Below are 11,595 nucleotides of genomic sequence, written 5' to 3'. Positions count from 1 at the left end.
TTTGAAAATGTTCCACCTTTCCACCACATCCTTCCCTGACAGCCTATGCTCCCAACGTATGCTCCTCAAATCCTGCCTTGCAGCATCGTAATTTCCCTTCCCCCAATTATAAAATCTACCTTGTTGTGCGCACCTATCTCTCTCCATAACCAAGGTGAAAGTCACAGAATTGTGGTCACCATCACCAAAATGTTCACCCACTAACAAGCCCACCACTTGTCCCGGTTCATTACCGAGTACCAAATCCAATATGGCCTCCCCTCTGGTTGGACAATCTACATACTGCGTTAGAAAAGCTTCCTGGACACACTGCACAAACACCGCCCCATCCAATCTACTTGATCTAATGAGCTTCCAATCAATATTTGGGAAGTTGAAGTCGCCCATGACTACGACCCTGTGGCTTCTGCACCTTTCCAAAATCTGTTTCCCAATCTGTTTCTCCACATCTCTGCTGCTATTGGGGGGCCTATAGTAAACACCCAACAAGGTGACTGCACCTTTCCTATTTCTGACTTCAGCCCATACTACCTCCAGAGACAGATCCCCCTCAAATTTCCTTTCTGCAGCCGTTATACCATTTCTAATTAGCAATGCCAACCCCCCTCCTTTTTTCCCACCCTCCCTAATCTTACTGAAACACCTGTAACCAGGAACCTCCAACAGCCATTCCTGTCCCTCATCTATCCACGTTTCCGTGATGGCCACAACATCGTAGTCCCAGGTACTGATCCACGCCTTAAGTTCACCCACCTTATTTCTGATACTCCTTGCGTTGAAGTATACGCTGTTGAGCCCATCTCTGTGTCCGCAAGTAGTCCCTGTCAGTGCTACCTTCTCCACAGCCTCCCTACAGTCTTGGGAATCCTGACACACAGCTAGCTTATTGCTGGACTACAAGTCCGGATCCCATCCCCCTGCCAAATTAGTTTGTTTGGTTCAGATCACCATTAACTTACTTTGTTTGATTTAACCTTTTTTTATATATTATGGAACATTGGCCCATCGAGTCCACACTGAACCTCTGCAGAGCATTGCATTCAGGACCACCTCATGCCCTAATTCTGCACTTCCATTGGTTATCCCGTTTCCTACCCGATTCCAGCATTTCCCATAGCTAACACACCTAGCTGCACATGATGGGTAATTTAGAATGGTCAATACACTGAACCTGTTTGGACTGTGGGAGGAACCTGGAGGAAACACAAGCACACCCGGGGATAATGTAAAAATTCAATACAGACAGTCCTGACGGTGGAAGCAAAGTGCGTTCCTGGTACTGAGAAACAGCCTGCAGACAAATGAGACACCATGCTGCACTCCCCACCCCCCCCCCCCAAACCGGGTCCCTGGTATTGTGAAACAGCCATGCTAACCACAGAGACACCATGACCCCCTCCCCCTCACCCCACAAACCGGTTCCCGGGTAATGTAAGACAGCCGTGCTAACCACTGAGACACCATGCCCCCCTCCCCTCCCCCCAAACCGGGGCCCTGGTACTGTGAGACAGCCGTGCTAAACACAGAGACACCATGACCCCCTCCCCCCCAAACCAGGTCCCTGGTACTGTGAGACAGCCGTGCTAACCACAGAGACACCATGACCCCCTCCCCTCCCCCAAAACGGGTAGCTGGTACGGTGAAACAGCTGTGCTAACCACTGAGACACCATGCTGCCCTTCCCCTCTCCCCCAAACCGGGACCCTTGCACTGTGAAACAGCCATGCTAACCATTGAGACACCATGCCCCTTTCCGGCCCCCTTCCCCAAAACGGAGTCACTGTGCTCGGGAATACTGGGGAAAATGTAAATTTGAAATACAAACAGTAAGCAGTGACAAAACACCACAGATGAGTCAGGATCTGGTGGTAGAAACAGAGGCAGCATATTGAGTCTGATAGGATCTTCTTCTGAAAAACTCATATTGGACTTAAAAGGTTTATTGTGTTTCTCTCTGCTCAGAACGTGCAAATGTTTTCCTGCACTTTCAAGTTAGTTACTCTTTTGGACCGTGGATATTTGTCTGATCTGAAAGGGAACAGTGAAGCTGCCATTACTGTTGATGCTCAAGTATTTGGTTATTGTTTTTGAATGAAAAATTAAAAACTCTGCGCCTGACAGCTCCCCAAATACGAATAATTTATTGCCACTGTCATAATTCAGTATGAAATTGTTGAACTTGGTGGACATGACATCACATGATCAATCCTCTGAAAGTAACTGATTGAAGGACTGATCCCAATTGTTAACATTGTCTTATCATGCTCCCGATGTCACTGGCATCATACTCATTCACCAAGGTCTTACCTTTCTGAGAGTTTCCATATAACTGTGAAAACATAAAATATCTTTGTATTTGTCAACAAGACATATTCATCCAGGGTTTTGGAAGGCACTGGCAAAGGCAGAGTTTATTTGTCATTTCCCATGGCTCTGGAATAAGCGGCATATAGTTGCCCTGTTTTACCTCTTCAATCAAAAGTGATGCAGATCCAGACAGAGCTGCTTGTAGCTGCATTTAACAAATACTTGTGAACGATCAGCAAATTAGTCCCTCGACAGGATGACATGCAACTTGGAAGATAGCTTTCAGAGACTGATTTTTCTATTGTTCCCATTCCCAGTGTGAAATGTTCTCTAATTACTATTTATCACAGTTTTTCTCAGGTCCTTGATTCCATCCTCAGTCAAGTCCTGCTTCGATTGAAAGGTAAGTCACTCTGATCTCACCTCAAATTACACGGGAAGATCAGTTGAAAGAATAAGCAGCAAAATACAAGAACACTGTTTGTTTGAACAATGTCCTCGCAATATTCAAAAGAAAATTGATACATGATCTTCCTTAATGCATTATTTCAACATGACATCACTTTTCAAACAATATTCAGAACGGTGGGTGTTTGTTCTTTTAATTTGCTTCCAATTCAACATAGAAATGTGAACGTGAATTGATCTTCTACAGTGTGTTTGTAATCCAGAATTTAAATCAATCTTTATCATCATTACTCTCGCTCTTTGAAACAAAATTAATGAATGAGCCTGTGTCCATCCTGCAGATGAAAAGGTTCTTTCAACTCTGACTATTGCAGCGAATGTTGTAAAGAATAAACTACAGGCCCACGTAAAATGGAAATGTTGCAGGGCAAGGTGCCAAAAGTTAGACCAAAGTTAATGATGTCCAAGCCATATGAATAATACATGCAGAGGGGCGGAGTATAAAAGCAGAATTCAGCTCCATGTCCAAAATAATATTTGTGGCTCTCTCACAATAGACCACAGCTGATTCATGCTGTAAATTCACCAAGATAGGAAAAACAATAGACTGGAATTCCCAATTCTGCAACAACATCTGTAGAATAGGAAGAAAATCAAGGTTTGTTTCTGAAATTCATAAATGTTGATGATAAGAATGTGGGAAATGGAGGGGATATTGGAGGATGATAAACCATGTTGTAGATGACACAATTATTAGCCGGGTGGGTCACAGTGAGCAGGAATGTGTTGGTTACAAGAGGGTACAAACGAATTGACAGATGGTCAGATCAATGATTGATAAACGGTAACATTGAAATATGTGAGATGCTGCTGCACTTTGGAAGCTGTAACAGAACAAGAGTGATGTCAAACTATGATGATCCGTTACATTTGCTTTTGGAGCAGAGAAGAGTGAGGGGTGAACCTGACAGAAGTGTATTACAGCATGAGAGATATGGGACGAGTGAACAGACAACAGCTATTCCCCTTAGTCAAAGGGTCAAAAACAAGAGGAAGTACATTTGAAGTGAAGGAGAAGATACTAAGAGAGGATTTGTGAAATCTGTTTTGAACACAGAGCCTGATCTGTGTCAAAAAATGTATTGCCTGGGAGCGTGGTTCAGGAAGGTAACCTCATAAAGCACTTGTATCAGCACTGGGTGGTGCAGACTCGATGGGCCTTGTCTTTATTACATGATTACATGTGGTGGCAGCCAGCTTTGGTATTCTGAAGCAGCAACTAATGGGACATGTTGATTTGTTAAATCGAACTGTGATCAGTTTGTGGCGAGAGTACAAACAAGCATCATCCATTGGAGTAACGGCACTTAACCTCGGACAGCCCAGCCATCTCTGAACTCATCCAGGATAATTCACATGCTCAGTGCAAGAATCGTCCAACAACAGCATCAATATTATTCCAGCTGATGGACTCCATTATTTTAAGATCACCAATAATATAGAAACAGACTTCGTTTCATTATTATATAGACTTCTCGTGTAAGGTTGTTCTCTTAAGACGAATAAATTCCTTCCCATATATTCGTATTGACAAAGAGTCTGTTACCCTGCGAGCTGTTTATCACAGCATGGTGGCTTGTTTAACACTCCATCCATCACAATTAATATTTACTCCCAGTTACTCCGGCACATGAGATGCACTGCTGGTACTCCCTCTCAACAGCCACTTGGATGGACCAACGTCAACTGGACGGGAACTTCTCAAGGGCAATTAATGCTGGTGTAGCTTCATTAAAATCCCAAATGAACTAAAAGACAATCCGATTTTCTAATAATTATTAAACAACGAGGACATTTTATTGATCTGATGAGTTCGTCGCTGTCTTTGATATTGTGTGATCTATTTCCGTGAAACAATTTCGTGCATATATTGGAAGAACAAAAAAGCTCAGTTCATAGATATTCGGTAATGCAGCATTTAAACGCAATTTGCCAGGGAATAGTAGGTTATAGATATTCAGGTAACTGGGAATAATATAGTTTGTTGTTTTCTGGCTGGCGTAGTTGCATTGGGCTGAAGGGTGGGTTTGTATGCTGTATGACTCTGTCACTTTAATTGTTGGAAACAGACGATGTGGTCAAACTATTTCCATAGCTTGTGAGCATCAAATAGTGAGAAATACAATCTCCAAGGGCACACAGGATTTGAAGCTATATCATTCTCCCTTCACTATCAAATTGTTAAGAACCCCATTTCTCTCTTTGTAACATTCCTGTTAGTGTTCCTGCACGACAAGACTCCCTGGGGTTTATCACCATATTCTGATCAGAAATTAAACACAGGCAACAGAATGCTGACCTTTCCAATGAAACGCACCTCACAAGAATAACAAGAATTGTGGGCGGCACGGTGGCACAGTGGTTAGCACTGTTGCCTCACAGCGCCTGAGACCTGGGTTCAATTCCCGCCTCAGGCGACTGACTGTGTGGAGTTTGCACGTTCTCCCCGTGTCTGTGTGGGTTTCCTCCGGGTGCTCCGGTTTCCTCCCACAGTCCAAAAAAAAGATGTGCAGGGTCAGGTGAATTGGCCATGCTAAATTGCCCGTAGTGTTGGGTGGGGGGTAGATGTGGGGGTATGGGTGGGTTTCGCTTCGGCGGGTCGGTGTGGACTTGTTGGGCCGAAGGGCCTGTTTCCACACTGTAATGTAATCTAAAAGGAATCTGCATTGTTAAAGTTATCCATTCGACCCAATCTGATTTCTAAAGCAGTTTCAAGCGAGGCTTTCCCGTTGTTCTATGCTCCTGACTACTCTACAACATCATGAATCCTTCCTGAGTGCTTTTGACTGCGTTTAAAAATTACATATACAAAACCTTGCCAAATAATCTGAAAGGAAAAGTCTTCATGTTCATGATAAACGTGTCATATTCTTTTCAGTATCTAATGACAAAAGAAATGTAGAAACTAGCATCAGGGGTAAGGAATTAAAACGACTCCATCATGCGGTAAGATAAGAGAGTTCCATAAAGACACAACACATTAAGAGGATTACACCAAATCACCATCTTCTTCACTGAGATGTTCTTCAGTTTCATAGTCCATTCACTCATGGTAATCTCTCACACAAGCTGAAATATTGTTTCAGAATTCAACTTGTAAAGACTACTTGGAATATTCTGGGGTTAAACAAGATCATGTGCTGCTCGCCTAAAACCCAGCAGATCCAGGGCCATTCAGTTCAAGATTTCCTCCTGAAATAAACGATCCTCACGAAAGCCAGCTGAATGAATCTTCTCTAGACAGCATTTCATATCATTGTTGTCATAGCACGTTCGATATGGTTAAACTATTACCTTGTAGATCTGTGGAAAATATTCCCTACTTCTAAATGTATTCTGTTTCAGAAACTTTCAGCATTTAACTTACCTCTCTAAAAAAAATGATGTACATCTAAAGGTTTTATTTTGTAATCCAGGTGCCGGTTCCTCGGTTCCTCTGTGCTTCAAGCCAGTCTCTCCATTGAAATAATGCCCTGTGTTTCCATTAAACCCTCAAACAACTTTGAGCACAGGCATATTTTCCAACTGTGCTCCATACACCTATATTTGGCTGTTCATTTGACCCACCTTAATCTCTTTATAGACTCAGGTCCTCGTCATACCTTCCTTCTGTCACATTTTCAAAGGTTTATATTCTTCCATAATACAGACAGAATATTTGGCCAAACAAATACACTGTGGCGACATTTCAAAGTAAATGGTAATGAAATATTTTTACTCAATGCCTTAGCTATAAATTTATGGCAGTACTGAAGTATTTTGCAGTCCCATCGCTCAGTTCCCATTACTTGAAATAGAGTCAGATAGTGTGGAATGTAAGTGGGCAGAATTGAGGAACCACGAAGGTGACAAACCATAGTTCGACTTATATACAGGCCTACGAATGGTAGTCAGCAGCTGGGGCGCAAGACAGAACAGGAGATGGAAAAGAAAGTGTAGGAAAGGCAAAGTTACAGTGATTGGGGGATTTCAATATGCAGATGCACTGGGTTTCAAGGAAAGGAATTTGTGGAATGTCTACGAGATAGAGTTTTGGAGCAGTTTATGGTGCAGGCAACAAGGGAACGGGCAATACTGGATTTAGTGTTGTGCAAAGAGGCAGGCTTGATAAGGAAGCTTAAGGTGAAGGAACCCTTTGAAGGCAGTGATCATAATATTATTGAACCTATTCTTCAGTTTCAGAGTGAGACGGTAAAATCGGAGTTAATATTACAGCTGAATAATGGCAACTACAAAGGCATGAGGGAAGATCTGAGTAGAATTGTCTGGGAGAGGAGCCGAGCAGGAATGTCAGTGGAATAGTAATGGTGGGAGTTTCTCGGAGCAATTTAGGAGTCACAGCAGAGATTCATCCCGAGGTAAAAGATGCATTGTACAGGAAGTATGAGGCAATCATGGATGACTGGAGAATTCATGGCTCGGGTAAAATTAAAGAGAAAGTAGATAACATGGCAAATGGCAGTGGGAAGCCAGATGATTGGGAAGCTTTCAAAAATGAACAGAGGGCAACAAAATAAGAAATAAGGAGGGGGAAGATTAAATATGAGGTTAAGCTTGCCAGTGATAGAAAGGACGACTGTAAGAGTTTCTTTAGATATATAAAGGCCAAAAAAGAGAAGTAGAAGTGGATATTGAGGCGCTGGAAAATGAGGCTGGAGAGATAGCAGTGTGGAACAAATAATAGATAAGAAACTGAATAATTATTTCACGTCAGATTTCACGGCGGATGACATGAATAATATCCCAAACATTCAAGAGAGTGAGGAGGCAGATCGGATTAGGAGAAATTGCTCGAAAAACTAAATGGATAAATAAACTGTATGGAGGCATTAAGAGTGATCTTTTAATTCTAGAATCAGGGAAGGTCCCAGAAGATGAGAAAATTGCGAATGTGACACCCTGTTTTTTGTAGATAGTATTATTGAAAACAGAAGACTTTTGTAATATTTTCTAAAGTTACATAAATAGTACAAACTAGTGTATTCTGCTTTACAATATAGTAATAACCCCAATATAGAATTTGTAACAAAAAAAACTATTAATCCATTCTACAAACTATCAAAGCATGGAATAGGATATCCTGCATTACTAACAGTAGACAAAAATAGAAAAGAAAATAAATAAGTAAATAAGTAAATAGATACATATTCAAAATAAATTTATATTAAGTCGTAGCAGAACCCGTAGCTATATGGGATTCCTCCTCTCTGGAGCCCCCGAACCAGCCAGAACCATCCCACGGCTAAGAAAAGGCCCTTAACAATGTGGCTGACATATCTGTGTAAATGTAGTTCAAAATATTTTATATAACAGGTAGTTCATGTTGTATAAAGTAATTACGTTTTTTGGTGCATCATATTCAGAAGGAAGTCAAGGGGGATATATTTCATGACTATCCTGTGCCAATTTGAAGCTTCTGGGGGACCTTCGGATAGCCAATTCAATAAAATATCTTTCGTCGAACAAAAGGAAAGGATAGTGAATAATTTCCTCCTGTGTACTTCCAAAAAGGGAAATTTGGGGAGCCCAAAAGGAGAGACACTGAGTCCAACCCAATTTCTGTAACCAAAATCTTTGCCAAGGCATTCACTACGCTTTCCCACTATCTGCAGATCTTGTGGCCGGTCCACAGACAATGAGTGAGATTACCAACTACTATTTTGATATGGGCTACATTGGAGATGCTCCTGCCTTGAACTTTGCAAGTCAATCAGGTGCCATCTGAGCCCTATGAAGTATCTTCAATTGGGTAGCCTGAGTTCTGTTACAGACAGAGATCTTCCTGGCGTTTTCCCAGATGCACTCCCAAACATCTAAGGAATTTCCATCCCCAATTCTTGACTCTAGGTTTTATTTAACCGTTCCATGTCCTCCGACAAATATTAAATCGTTAGTGGTAGAGAGTACTGACCACGGGCGGACCTATCGGCCGACGCACTCTCCTTTCCCTATCCGATTTATAAGTATCAATTATCAACATGGTCTTCTTTTGTTAAAAGTCTCTTATTTGAAAATATCGAAAAAGATCTTTGCTATGCAGCTCAAACGTCTGACGTAGCTATTTGAAGGACATCATGACAGCCCCATCGAACAGATCTCCCAAACAGGAAATACCTTTGCACTCCCAGGTTCTGAATACAGCATCACTCAGCCCTGGGTGGAATCCCAACGTTCCCTCCATAGGAGTATAAGGGTTTTTTTTTGTAGTTTACCCTCATCCTGTCGCATTATCCTCCAGGTTTTGATTGAATTTAATACAATAGAATGTTTACAATGATCCGTAATAACTCTCATCTTGTCCATAAATAATAGATTGATGAGGGGATATTTTGCTAGGGAGGCTTCAATATGTAACCAGATTGACTGTGGTTCACAAAAGACCCAATCAGCAACGTAGGTTAATAGAGAGCTCAATTGGTACCTCCTAAAATTAGGACAATCCAGCCCACCCCTGAGTTGTGGAAGCTGTAGCTTTTCTAATTTCATAAGGGGCCTTCTATAACTCCAAATAAAGGAGCCGAGCCAACCATAAAGCTGACACAGCGCCTGTCTCGGCAGCATCAAGGGGGGCATTCTCATACCGTATAAAAGGCCAGGTATGATGTCCATGTTGACCAAAGCTATTCTACCTAGCCAGGATATCGGGAGGTCTTCCCAGCGTTGAAGGTCCAATCATATTTTCTCAAATAAATGTGTATACTTGGCTTTATATAGCTGACTGAATGCCGGAGTATTAAAGACACCAAAGTAAAGAAAAGCTCCCAGTGACCACCGAAAAGGGAAACGGGATCCATTCGTAAATTTGGATATACTGGCAAGAACTCCCAGCAGTATGGCCTCCGATTTCATGAAATTGATTTTATAACCTGAGAACATACCAAATAAGTTGACCACTTGAATTAAGCAGGGCAAGGAGGTCAATGGATCATTTAAGAAAAGGAGGACACCATCTGCGTAGAGAATAACTTTGAGCTTACCCGATTTATTCTTCAGAACCATTGTATTAGGATCGGCTCATATAGCTTCCGCCAACAGCTCAATCACTAGCATAAATAATAATGGTGAGAGAGGGCATCCCTGTCGACAACCTCTCCCAACGCTAACACTATCCGAAGTTAAACCGCTTTTGAATCATTATAAAATATCGTAACCCATTTAGTAAAGACCTCTACAACACGAAACCGTTCCAGCGTTTAAAAGAGATATGGCCATTCTACCCAATAAAATGCCTTCTCTGTCTCTAGGAAGATAACTAATCCCAGTATCGCTCCCTGCTGGCAGGCTTATCACATATCTAAGACTCTTCTAATGTTATTAGTTGATCTGCGACGCTTTATAAACTCTGTCTGGTCCTCTTTTATAACGAATGGTAAAATCCTCGCCTTCTTAACGCCAACATTTTTGTGAGAACATTAAAATCCACATTCAACAAGGATAAAGGTCTGTACAAAGAGCAGTCATCTGGGCCCTTTCCCTTCTTAAGAATGAGATAAATATTTGCTTCTCTCAGAGAAGGCGAGAGGCAGTCCTGAATATGTGAATAATTATATATATTTATAAGTGGCACGGCCAATTCTCCAATAAATTCTTTATAGAACTCAGCCTGGAATCCATCTGGTCCAGGCGCTTTGCCACTCTGGAGCTGCCTTACCGCCTCATGTATTTCCTGGGTTGCCGGCGGGAATTCAAGAACAACACCCGCTCTGAGGTTAGGCCCGGAAGAGCCAGATATTTTTTTTTAAAAAAGACTCTATCTTCCTCGTTCTATCCTCACAGCTCTTTGACCTATACAATTTGAAACAGAATTTTCTCAAGGCTGCATTGCTTATTTCACGATTACAAGTCAGGGTACCAGCACTCTTTCTAATAGACATAATGGCTTGGGTAGCCTTTTTCTTTCTGGCAAGGCATGCTAGATACCTGCCAGGCTTGTCACCATATTCAAATAATCTCTGCTTCACCTTTATGATCTCCCTCTTTGCTGTTTGAGTAAGTGTGGTATTCAAAGTTGCCCTAAGGGCTGTGATCAGCTGTAGTTTAGTAATGGAGGGTCTATCCACATATGTCGTCTCACGCGCCTTCAGGTGAGCTTCAAGCAGACACTTTTGTTCTCCCTTTTGTCTTTTCGGGGTCGCAGAATGTGAGATAACCAAGCCTCACGCATCGGCCATACCAGTCTCCCACATCACCGAAGGTTTACTGGCCGTGTTGGAGTTGATATCCCAGAAGGATTGAAATTCCGGCCAGAAATATTTTATGAACTTACTATTTTTCAATAGGAAAGTGTCCGTACGCCAATGTCGGGAAGCTGTCTCGTCATCACTAGTCTTGACCTCTATATATATTGCGGCATTATCGGAAATAGTTATATTATCTACTTTACAAAACAATATTGAGTTCATAAGGGTCGAGGGGACAGACACATATCGATTCTGGTATGGCACTTGTGTGGGTTAGAATAAAAAGTAAAGTCTCTACCCTGAGGGCGAAGACACGTCCACATACCTACCAGCCCTAACTCCCTACGCAGATCCGCCAACTGCCTAGATCTCATAGATATGCCCACAGATATTCTGTCCACCCCTGAGTCGATGATACAAGTAAAATCTCCCCCTATAATTGTGTGGCGCACCGCAAGAGCCATCGACTTGGAGATCACTTCCATTACAAGTTTAAATGGTGCACTGGTGGGCAATCGAGATTCAAAATCCCATATTCCTCCCCATATACTAGGGCTTTAATTAAAAATATATCATCCAGACTCATCCTTTAGCTGGTTTAGCATTTGGAAGGGAAGATTCTTCTCAATCAGATTGGCAA

Source organism: Chiloscyllium plagiosum, unplaced genomic scaffold, assembly GCF_037043375.1.
Source record: "Chiloscyllium plagiosum isolate Xiang-an unplaced genomic scaffold, Cpla_swu_hap1 HiC_scaffold_39, whole genome shotgun sequence".
Lineage (NCBI taxonomy): Eukaryota > Metazoa > Chordata > Chondrichthyes > Orectolobiformes > Hemiscylliidae > Chiloscyllium > Chiloscyllium plagiosum.
This window is presented reverse-complemented; position numbering follows the sequence as displayed.